The 12036-nt window shown below is 41.7% G+C and overlaps 1 pseudogene; it reads right to left on the reverse strand.

Annotated features, from left to right (window-relative positions):
* Window positions 1-927: 927 nt before the first annotated feature.
* The window catches only part of LOC129630659 (cytochrome P450 2B11-like), a 31458-nt pseudogene continuing 20349 nt past the window's right edge, over window positions 928-12036 (reverse strand).

A 12036-nucleotide genomic window follows, 5' to 3' on the forward strand; every position in this document is an offset into this window, starting at 1 on the left:
GGCTGATGGGGCCTTCATGGATGGAAGGAGGTGGGAGAAGCAGGAAGATGAATAAGTGGGGGGTCCACTCTGTGTACACCTATGGTCTACAGTGTCAATGTACTGCAAAAACACCACACTAAGTGAAAGAAGCCAGACATGAAAGACCAAACATTTTATGATCTACTTATATGAAATGTGCAGAATAGCAAATCCATGGAGATAACAAGCATTTGGTGTTGGCAGGGGCTAAGCGCAAGGGCAAATGGGGATTGACTACTAATGGGTACTGGGTCTTATTCTGGGTGATGAAAATGTTTGGAACTAGATAGGGCTGGTGATGGCCAGGATTGTGAATGAACTAAATGCCACCTCATTATGCACTTTAAACTGGTTTGTTACCAGAACTGAACTTCATCTTCATTTTAAACTCTATCTTGGGGACAGAAAGGAGTTGTGTGAAGAGTTTGAGTTCAACAGCCAGGGACCCAGAGTGTGAATCTCGCGTCTCCACTTACTAGCCAGGTGACCTCGGACCAAGCTGGCCATTGCATGGCATCTGTTTACTCATCTGTATGATGGGCATGATCACTTTACCCACTGAATGGGGCTACTGAAAGGACTCAAGCGAGCTCATGGATGCACAGATCATGGAGCCCAAGAATTGAGAAAGGGAGGCTGTGGCTATTCTCAAGAGGGGAGAAGTCACTCAGGGTGAGCTGTAGCCTTGGAGACAGAAGTGCAGAGAGATCCTGAGCCAAGTTGCAGAAAGACAGATGGAGGTGAGACGTAGATGGGCTTTTGCCATGGAGGTGTCATCCATGGAGGGGAGGGATGCTGAATCACAGCACAGGCTCCTCAGAGGCAGGAAAACAGGGAGAGAGTCCAGCAGCCACTCTCTGCAGAGGTGGGGACACACATGACACTGGTATCCTTGACCGCCTTCCTTCAGCCTCTTTGACAGAGCAGGAACTGGATCTGGTAGACTGGGGACACTTTGCCCACTCCACTCTCCTGGGGAGTCTGGTTGATGTCCTCAGAGGTCATGGGACTGGCCATGGAGAAGTTCTGGAGGGTGATGGTGAAGAAGAGGAATAAATCTGTGCAAGCGATGCCCTCACTAGCACAGAACAGAAGTTCACAATGTGGACACAGGATGCATGCACATTCTTTGCCCTGTCACACCCCAAAACCCAGACACCTCTGTCCATTGCAATAGATTTGTATGGGATTAGCCTTTAACTTGCAGTTACAGTAGACTGGTAGAGGACTACCAAATCCTTTGAAAGCAGTTGAAAGTCATTGGGTGATGCACCTTGCTCATTTTTCCAGGACAGAGTTTGTAGCTTCTGTTCAATTTTTGAAGAGTTCTGTGGCCCCATAGAATATAAGAAGATATTGCTGCATATGTGTGTGTGTGTGTGTGTGTGTGCGCGCACGCATGCGCATGCGCATGCACACGCATCTGCCTGCACATAGGGGTGTGTGTGCACTCTGTCATGTCCAACTCTTCACAGCCCCATGGACTGTAGCCCACTAAGCTCCTCTCTCCATGGGATTTTCCAGGCATGAATACCATTTCATTTCCAGGCATGAATATCATTAGAAAGTGGCAGGTTGCTGCCTAACTTCAGAATATACTACAAAGCTACAGTCATCAAGACAGTATGGTACTGGCACAAAGACAGAAATAGAGATCAATGGAACAAAATAGAAAGCCCAGAGATAAATCCACACACCTATGGACATCTTATCTTTGACAAAGGAGGCAAGAATACACAATGGAGAAAAGACAATCTCTTTAACAAGTGGTGCTGGGAAAACTGGTCAACCACTTGTAAAAGAATGAAACTAGAACACTTTCTAACACCATACACAAAAATAAACTCATAATGGATTAAAGATCTAAACAGATCAGACCAGAAAGACGTTTCTTTACAGTAAGACCAGTTTCTTTAAGTAAGACCAGAAACTATAAAACTCCTAGAGGAAAACATATGCAAAACACTCTCTGACATAAATCGCAGCAGGGTCCTCTATGACCCACCTCCCAGAGTAATGGAAATAAAAGCAAAAATAAACAAATGGGACCTAATTAAACTTAAAAGCTTTTGCACAACGAAGGAAACTATAAGCAAGGTGAAAAGACAGCCTTCAGAATGGGAGAAAATAATAACAAACGAAGCAATGGACAAAGAATTAATTTCAAAAATATACAAGCAGCTCGTGTAGCTCAATTCCACAAAAATAAATGACCCAATCAAAAAATGGGCCAAAGAACTAAACAGACATTTCTCCAAAGAAGACATACAGATGGCTAACAAACACATGAAAACAACCTCAACATCACTCATTATCAGTTCAGTTCAGTTCAGTTCAGTCACTCAGTCGTGTCCGACTCTTTGTGACCCCATGAATTGCAGCATGCCAGGCCTCCCTGTCCATCACCAACTCCCAGAGTTCACTCAAACTCACGTCCATCGAGTCGGTGATGCTATCCAGCCATTTCATCCTCTGTCGTCCGCTTCTCCTCCTGCCCCCAACCCCTCCCAGCATCAGAGTCTTTTCCATGAGTCAACTCTTCTCATGAGGTGGCCAAAATATTGGAGTTTCAGCTTTAGCATCATTCCTTCCAAAGAACACCCAGGGCTGATCTCCTTTAAAATGGACTGGTTGGATCTCCTTGTAGTCCAAGGGACTCTCAAGAGTCTTCTCTAGCACCAGAGAAATGCAAATCAAAACCACAATAAGATACCATCTCACACCGCTCAGAATGGCTGCTATCCAAAAATCTACAAACAATAAATGCTGGAGAGGGTGTGGAGAAAAGGGAACCCTCTTACACTGTTGGTGGGAATGGAAACTAGTACAGCCACTATGGAGAACAGTGTGGAGATTCCTTAAAAAACTGGAAATAGAACTGCCATATGACCCAGCAATCCCACTGCTGGGCATACACAGCAAGGAAACCAGACTTGAAAGAGACATGTGTACCCCGATGTTCATCGCAGCACTGTTTATAATAGCCAGGACATGGAAGCAACCTAAATGTCCATCAGAAGATAAATGGATAAGAAAGCTGTGGTACAAGCGAGGAAACGCCACAATAAAGAGAACTCCACAAACTGCCAGAATACAGAAAGGACACCCCAAAATCAGCAATTTAAACAAGATGAAGAGACAGAGGAATACCCAGCAGATAAAGGAACAGGATAAATGCCCACCAAACCAAACCAAAGAGGAAGAGATAGGGAATCTACCTGATAAAGAATTCCGAATAATGATAGTGAAATTGATCCAAAATCTTGAAATCAAAATGGAATCACAGATAAATAGCCTGGAGACAAGGATTGAGAAGATGCAAGAAAGGTTTAACAAGGACCTAGAAGAAATAAAAAAGAGTCAATATATAATGAATAATGCAATAAATGAAATTAAAAACACTCTGGAGGCAACAAATAGTAGAATAACAGAGGCAGAAGATAGGATTAGTGAATTAGAAGATAGAATGGTAGAAATAAATGAATCAGAGAGGAAAAAAGAAAAACGAATTAAAAGAAATGAGGACAATCTCAGAGACTTCCAGGACAATATTAAACGCTACAACATTCGAATCATAGGGGTCCCAGAAGAAGAAGACAAAAAGAAAGACCATGAGAAAATACTTGAGGAGATAATAGTTGAAAACTTCCCTAAAATGGGGAAGGAAATAATCACCCAAGTCCAAGAAACCCAGAGAGTCCCAAACAGGATAAATCCAAGGCAAAACACCCCAAGACACATATTAAACAAATTAACAAAGATCAAACACAAAGAACAAATATTAAAAGCAGCAAGGGAAAAACAACAAATAACACACAAGGGAATTCCCATAAGGATAACAGCTGATCTTTCAATAGAAACTCTCCAAGCCAGAAGGGAATGGCAAGACATACTTAAAATGATGAAAGAAAATAACCTACAGCCCAGATTATTGTACCCAGCAAGGATCTCATTCAAGTATGAAGGAGAAACCAAAAGCTTTTCAGACAAGCAAAAGCTGAGAGAATTCTGCACCACCAAATCAGCTCTTCAACAAATCCTAAAGGATATTCTCTAGACAGGAAACACAAAAACTGTGTATAAATTCAAACCCAAAACAATAAAGTAAATGGCAATGGGATCATACTTATCAGTAATTACCTTAAACGTAAATGGGTTGAATGCCCCAACCAAAAGACAAAGACTGGCTGAATGGATACAAAAACAAGACCCCTACATATGTTGTCTACAAGAGACCCACCTCAAAACAGGGGACACATACAGACTGAAAGTGAAGGGCTGGAAAAAGATTTTCCATGCAAATAGGGACCAAAAGAAAGCAGGAGTAGCAATACTCATATCAGAAAAAAATAGACTTTAAAATAAAGGCTGTGAAAAGAGACAAAGAAGGACACTACATAATGATCAAAGGATCAATCCAAAAAGAAGATATAACAATTATAAATATATATGCACCCAACATGGGAGCACCGTGGTATGTAAGACAAATGCTAACAAGTATGAAAGGAGAAATTAACAATAACACAATAATAGTGGGAGACTTTAATACCCCACTCACACCTATGGATAGATCAACTAAACAGAAAATTAACAAGGAAACACAAACTTTAAACGATACAATAGACCAGGTAGACCTAATTGATATCTAAAGGACATTTCATCCCAAAACAATGAATTTCACCTTTTTCTCAAGTGCAACATGGAACCTTCTCCAGGATAGATCACATCCTGGGCCATAAATCTAGCCTTGGTAAATTCAAAAAAATATAAATCATTCCAAGCATCTTTTCTGACCACAATGAAGTAAGATTAGATCTCAAATACAGGAGAAAAACTATTAAAAATTCCAACATATGGAGGCTGAACAACACACTGCTGAATAACCAACAAATCACAAAAGAAATCAACATTTGCATAGAAACGAATGAAAATGAAAACACAACAACCCAAAACCTGTGGGACACGGTAAAAGCAGTCCTAAGGGGAAAGTTCATAGCAATACAGGCATACCTCAAGAAACAAGAAAAAAGTCAAATAAATAACCTAACTCTACACCCAAAGCAACTAGAAAAGGAAGAAATGAAGAACCCCAGCGTTAGTAGAAGGAAAGAAATTTTAAAAATTAGAGCAGAAATAAATGCAAAAGAAACAAAAAAGACCATAGCAAAAATCAACAAAGCCAAAAGCTGGTTATTTGAAAGGATAAATAAAATTGACAAACCATCAGCCAGACTCATCAAGAAACAAAGGGAGAAAAATCAAATCAATAAAATTAGAAATGAAAATGGAGAGATCACAACAGACAACACAGAAATACAAAGGATCATAAGAGGTTACTATCAGCAATTATATGCCAATAAAATGGACAACGTGGAAGAAATGGACAAATTCTTAGAAAAGTACAACTCTCCAAAACTGGACCAGGAAGAAATAGAAAATCTTAACAGACCCATCACAAGCACAGAAATTGAAACTGTAATCAAAAATCTTCCAGCAAACAAAAGCCCAGGTCCAGACGGCTTCACAGCTGAATTCTACCAAAAATTTAGAGAAGAGCTGACACCTATCCTGCTCAAACTCTTCCAGAAAATTGCAGAGGAAGGTAAACTTCCAAACTCATTCTATGAGGCCACCATCACCCTAATACCAAAACCTGACAAAGATCCCACAAAAAAAGAAAACTACAGGCCAATATCACTGATGAACATAGATGCAAAAATCCTTAACAAAATTCTAGCAATCAGAATCCAACAACACATTAAAAAGATCATACACCATGACCAAGTGGGCTTTATCCCAGGGATGCAAGGATTCTTCAATATCCGCAAATCAATCGATGTAATACACCACATTAACAAATTGAAAAATAAAAACCATATGATTATCTCAATAGATGCAGAGAAAGCCTTTGACAAAATTCAACATCCATTTATGATAAAAACTCTCCAGAAAGCAGGAATAGAAGGAACATACCTCAACATAATCAAAGCTATATATGACAAACCCACAGCAAACATTATCCTCAATGGTGAAAAATTGAAAGCATTTCCTCTAAAGACAAGGGTGCCCACTTTTACCATTACTATTCAACATAGTTTTGGAAGTTTTGGCCACAGCAATCAGAGCAGAAAAAGAAATAAAAGGAATCCAAATAGGAAAAGAAGAAGTAAAACTCTCACTATTTGCAGATGACATGATCCTCTACATAGAAAACCCTAAAGACTCCACCAGAAAATTACTAGAACTAATCAATGACTATAGTTAAGTTGCAGGATATAAAATCAACACACAGAAACCCCCTGCATTCCTATACACTAATAATGAGAAAACAGAAAGAGAAATTAAAGAAACAATTCCATTCACCATTGCAACGGAAAGAATAAAATATTTAGGAATATATCTACCTAAAGAAACTAAAGACCTATATATAAAAAACTATAAAACACTGGTGAAAGAAATCAAAGAGGACACTAATAGATGGAGAAATATACCATGTTCATGGATTGGAAGAATCAATATAGTGAAAATGAGTATACTACCCAAAGCAATTTATAGATTCAATGCAATGCCTATCAAGCTACCAACGGTATTCTTCACAGAGCTAGAACAAATAATCTCGCAATTTGTATGGAAATACAAAAAACCTCGAATAGCCAAAGCGATCTTGAGAAAGAAGAATGGAACTGGAGGAATCAACCTACCTGACTTCAGGCTCTACTACAAAGCCACAGTTATCAAGACAGTATGGTACTGGCACAAAGACAGAAATAGAGATCAATGGAACAAAATAGAAAGCCCAGAGATAAATCCATGCACATATGGACACCTTATCTTTGACAAAGGAGGCAAGAATATACAATGGATTAAAGACAATCTCTTTAACAAGTGGTGCTGGGAACTCTGGTCAACCACTTGTAAAAGAATGAAACTAGAACACTTTCTAACACCATACACAAAAATAAACTCATAATGGATTAAAGATCTAAACAGATCAGACCAGAAAGACGTTTCTTTACAGTAAGACCAGTTTCTTTAAGTAAGACCAGAAACTATAAAACTCCTAGAGGAAAACATATGCAAAACACTCTCTGACATAAATCACAGCAGGGTCCTCTATGACCCACCTCCCAGAGTAATGGAAATAAAAGCAAAAATAAACAAATGGGACCTAATTAAACTTAAATGCTTCTGCACATCAAAGGAAACTATTAGCAAGGTGAAAAGGCAGCCTTCAGAATGGGAGAAAATAATAGCAAATGAAGCAACTGACAAACAACTAATCTCAAAAATATACAAGCAACTCCTACAGCTCAACTCCAGAAAAATAAATGACCCAATCAAAAAATGGGCCAAAGAACTAAATAGATATTTCTCCAAAGAAGACATACATATGGCTAACAAACACATGAAAAGATGCTCAACATCACTCATTATCAGAGAAATGCAAATCAAAACCACTATGAGGTACCATTTCACACCAGTCAGAATGGCTGCGATCCAAAAGTCTACAAGCAATAAATGCTGGAGAGGGTGTGGAGAAAAGGGAACCCTCTTACACTGTTGGTGGGAATGCAAACTAGTACAGCCACTATGGAGAACAGTGTGGAGATACCTTAAAAAACTGGAAATAGAACTGCCTTATGATCCAGCAATCCCACTGCTGGGCATACACACTGAGGAAGCCAGAAGGGAAAGAGACACGTGTACCCCAATGTTCATCACAGCACTGTTTATAATAGCCAGGACATGGAAGCAACCTAGATGTCCATCAGCAGATGAATGGATAAGAAAGCTGTGGTACATATACACAATGGAGTATTACTCAGCCATTAAAAAGAATACATTTTGAATCAGTTCTAATGAGGTGGATGAAACTGGAGCCTATTATACAGAGTGAAGTAAGCCAGAAAGAAAAACACCAATACAGTATACTAAAGCATATGTATGGAATTTAGAAAGATGGTAACAGTAACCCTGTGTACGAGACAGCAAAAGAGACACTGATGTATAAAACAGTCTTATGGACTCTGTTGGAGAGGGAGAGGGTGGGAAGATTTGGGAGAATGGCATTGAAACATGTAAAATATCATGTATGAAACGAGTTGCCAGTCAGGTTCGATGCACGATACTGGATGCTTGGGGCTGGTGCACTGGGACGACCCAGAGGGATGGTATGGGGAGGGAGGAAGGAGGAGGGTTCAGGATGGGGAACACATGTATACCTGTGGCGGATTCATTTCGATATTTGGCAAAACTAATACAATTTTGTAAAAAATAAAATTAAATTAAAAAAAAAAAGAAAGCTATGGTACATATACACAATGGAATATTACTCAGGTATTAAAAAGAATGCATTTGAATCAGTTCTAATCAGGTAGATGAAACTGGAGCCTGTTATACAGAGTGAAGTAAGTCAGAAAGAAAAACACCAATACAGAGTATTAACACATATATATGGAATTTAGAAAGATGGTAACAATGACCCTATATGTGAGACAACAAAAGAGACACAGATGTAAAGAACAGACTTTTGGACTCTGTGGGAGAAGGCGAGGGTGGGATGATTTGAGAGAATAGCATTGAAACATGTATATTACCATGTATACATGTATATGTGAAACAGATCACCAGTCCAGGTTCGATGCATGAGACAGGGTGCTCAGGGCTGGTGCACTGGGATGACCCTGAGGGATAGGATGCGGAAGGAGGTGGGAGGGGGGTTCAGGATGGGGAACACAGGTGCACCCATGGCTGATTCATGTCAATGTATGGCAAAAACCACTACAATATTGTAAATAAATTAGCCTCCAATTAAAATAAATTAATTAAAAAAAAAAAGAAAATGGCAGGTTGCATTTTCTACTCCAGGGGATCTTCCCAACCCAGGGATAAACCTGCATCCCTTGCATCTTCTGCATTTGCAGGCTGATTCTTTACCACTGTGCCACCTGGGAAGCCTCCACATATAGGCAGGTGCATATTTCTGACTTGACATTTTTGATGCCTGTCATGTCTAATGTGTGAAGAACAGCACCTATCTTGTAGGGCTATTAAGAAGGTAAAGAAGTTAGTGTTTGTCAAAATTTTTCGAGTAACACTTAACCCACATCTTCTAGGCACTTTTACAGGTTAGGATACATAAGCTCACGAATATTTGGAATGGAGCTCCCAGCTGTTTCATCTCCAGTAACTCTTTCTGCAACCAGGCTTTTCCAGAACAGCCTGACTTCTGCTTCCTCCTAATCGGTCCTCCCCATCCCTGGGGCTTTGCAACTGGACACCCTTTGGCTCTTTCTCTCTGCCGATGGCCATCTCCTCAGTATTTTTATATGGCTATACTTTCTGCCAGGCACTGTTCCTCTGTCTGTCTTCTCTTGTTCCTCTTCCTTATCCTCGCCAATCTTGTTTAACTCCCTTTGTCTGTCTGTGCGGGTCTGATTCTCTCTGCAGTGCTCTCATTTTTCAGTATTCCTGTATAGTTCCCTCTTCTCTCCTTCAGTGTTTCTTCATTGCTCCTTATATCACTTTCTCTTTTCCTCTCTCTGTCTTACTCTGTTTCTCTACCTTTTATCCCTCCTCCACCTTCCACCTCGGGCTTCCCTTGCGGCTCAGCTGGTAAAGAATCTGCCTCCAATGCCCGAGACCTGGGTTGGATCCCTCGGTTGGAAAGATCCCCTGGAGAAGGGAAAGGCTACCCACTCCAGTATTCTGGCCTGGAGAATTCCATGGACTATACAGTCCATGGGGTCGCAAAGAGTTAGATACGACTGAGCGACTTTCACTTCGCTTCACTTCACTCTCCACCTTCTTTTATTATCTCATATTCACTCTCTTTCTGCCATCATCTCTCCTGTCTTTCTCTGTGTTCCTCACTCCTTTGTCCTTATCTGTCTGTGTCTGTTTATTTGCCACATCTCTGTCACTCTCTAAACTTCAGAAAGGACTCATGGATGGAGAAATTGACCCTCAGCTCCCCGACCCCACGTGTCGCATGACTCTCATGAAGATGAAATGAGGGAAGAGGCCATTGCATTGCAAGGAGCTAGGAGTCCCCGGTCACTGAAGTCACCTGTGCAATTCAAGATTAGGGACGTGATGCTGGGGTCTACCTTTCTCCCCAAGGAGAAAGACTCTGGGCATCGGGATTTTTTCTGGATGGGGTCAAAGAGTGGAGAATGGGGAGAGAGAGAAGCCAGAGCAGGTCAAGATTCTCCCAACTTCCCCCGATAATCCCCACCACCCTGCCTCCAGCCCCCCCTCCCCCTCCAGCCCCCCCCCAGCCCCCCCCTCTCCAGCCCCTCCCTGGCAGGCAGGACAAATCCAGACTCCTCCCCATGTCAAGGCCCCGCCCAGCTGAGTTCTTCACTGCTATCTTCTGGAGAAGGAAATGACAACCCACTCCAGTATTCTTGCCTGGAAAATTTCATGGACGGACTGAGAAGACTGGTAGCCTATAGTCCATGGGGTCGCAAAGAGTCGGACACGACTTCTGTAACTGGCTCTTCCAGAGTTCTACTTTCTAAGATGAACCATGCTGTGTCCACCTGCAGGCTCTGCCCTTGCTTCTCCCTCTGAAGGAACACCCCTTCCAGTGGCTGGTTGATACTGCCCCATGATGTCATAGCTTAGAAGCCCCTGCTTCAGGTAAGCTTTTCCTCACCGACCCACCAGGGGGAGTCATTACTTCCTATTTTATGTTCCTAAAGCCAGCTTTAGCGCACTTATCACAATTATGATTAATTATCTGAATAAGAGTTGCCCTTGGTCTTTCCTAGTGGCTCACTGGTAAAGGATCTGCCTGCCAGCACAGGAGACATGGGTTCCATCCTTGATCTGGGACAATCCCACATGCCTTGGAGCAACGAAGCCCATGCACCACAACTGCTGAGCCGGTGCTCTATGGGCCAGGAGCCACAGCTACTGAGCCCACCGTGCTGCAACTACTGAAGCCCATGCACTTTAGAGCACACGGTCTGCAACAAGAGAAGCCACCACGATGAGAAACTCGAGTACTGCAGCTATCCCCTGCTCGCTGCAACTGGAGAAAAGCCTGGGCATCAACAGAAGACCCAGCATGGCCAAAAAAAGAAAGAAAGAAAGAAAGAAAATTATTATTTAAAAAATGAGAAGTTAAAAAAAAAAAAAAGGAGTTGCCCTCTGAGCACGTACTTTAGCCAAGCAGTTTTAAGCATATTGCAAGCAGTCGTTTAATTATAGGTTATTTTGTGACCATGACTTATGCTCATCTTCCCTACTGGACTGTAAATTTCCTGGGGCAAAAACTGTGTTTCTATGTGACTTACCTGCTGCACTACCTTCAAACCCCAATAAAATATTTGGGATCAGCATAGTGCTCAACAGATATTTGATACCAATGTGTGTGGAGCTTCCCAGGTGGCTCAGTGATGAAGAATTTGCCTGCCCAATGCAGAAGAGATGCAGGTTCAATCCTTGTGTCTGGAAGATACCCTGAAAGAGAAAATGGCAACATACCAATCAAGAGGTTAAAAGTAATTGCCCAAGATCTAGCTTCCCAAGATGTGCCTTAGGATGTGATTTCACTTCTCTAGCCCCCTCTAGGCTTGGAGTGAAGATGAGATGGGTGAATACAGGTAAAGCAACTGGTGTAAGCTAACTGCCCCATGAACTAAGACCTCTGTTTGTCTCAAGGAGACAATGGCACCTGTACTCTGGAATGCAGGTCCAGCCTACTTTTATTGGCATCCTGAATGTGGTCAGGGGGACCTTGTTGGCGGTTAAGACTCTACACTTCCAATGCAGGGAGTGCCATTTCAATCCCTAGTCAGGGAACCAAGATCCCATATGCCCCACAGAGTGGCCCAAAAATTTAAGAAACAAACCCAAACAAACAGAAAGTGGTCAGGGTTGAATGCATCTGGTTTTTCAAAGTAACCCGGATCATGGAGAGCAGAGCTCAGGATGGGATAGACTCCTGTGCCCTGAGGGGAGGGTCACAAGATTAAAAGATACTTCCATTCCCTCTCCAACCCACCT

This window comes from Bubalus kerabau, chromosome 17, assembly GCF_029407905.1.
Source record: "Bubalus kerabau isolate K-KA32 ecotype Philippines breed swamp buffalo chromosome 17, PCC_UOA_SB_1v2, whole genome shotgun sequence".
Classification (NCBI taxonomy): Eukaryota; Metazoa; Chordata; class Mammalia; order Artiodactyla; family Bovidae; genus Bubalus; species Bubalus kerabau.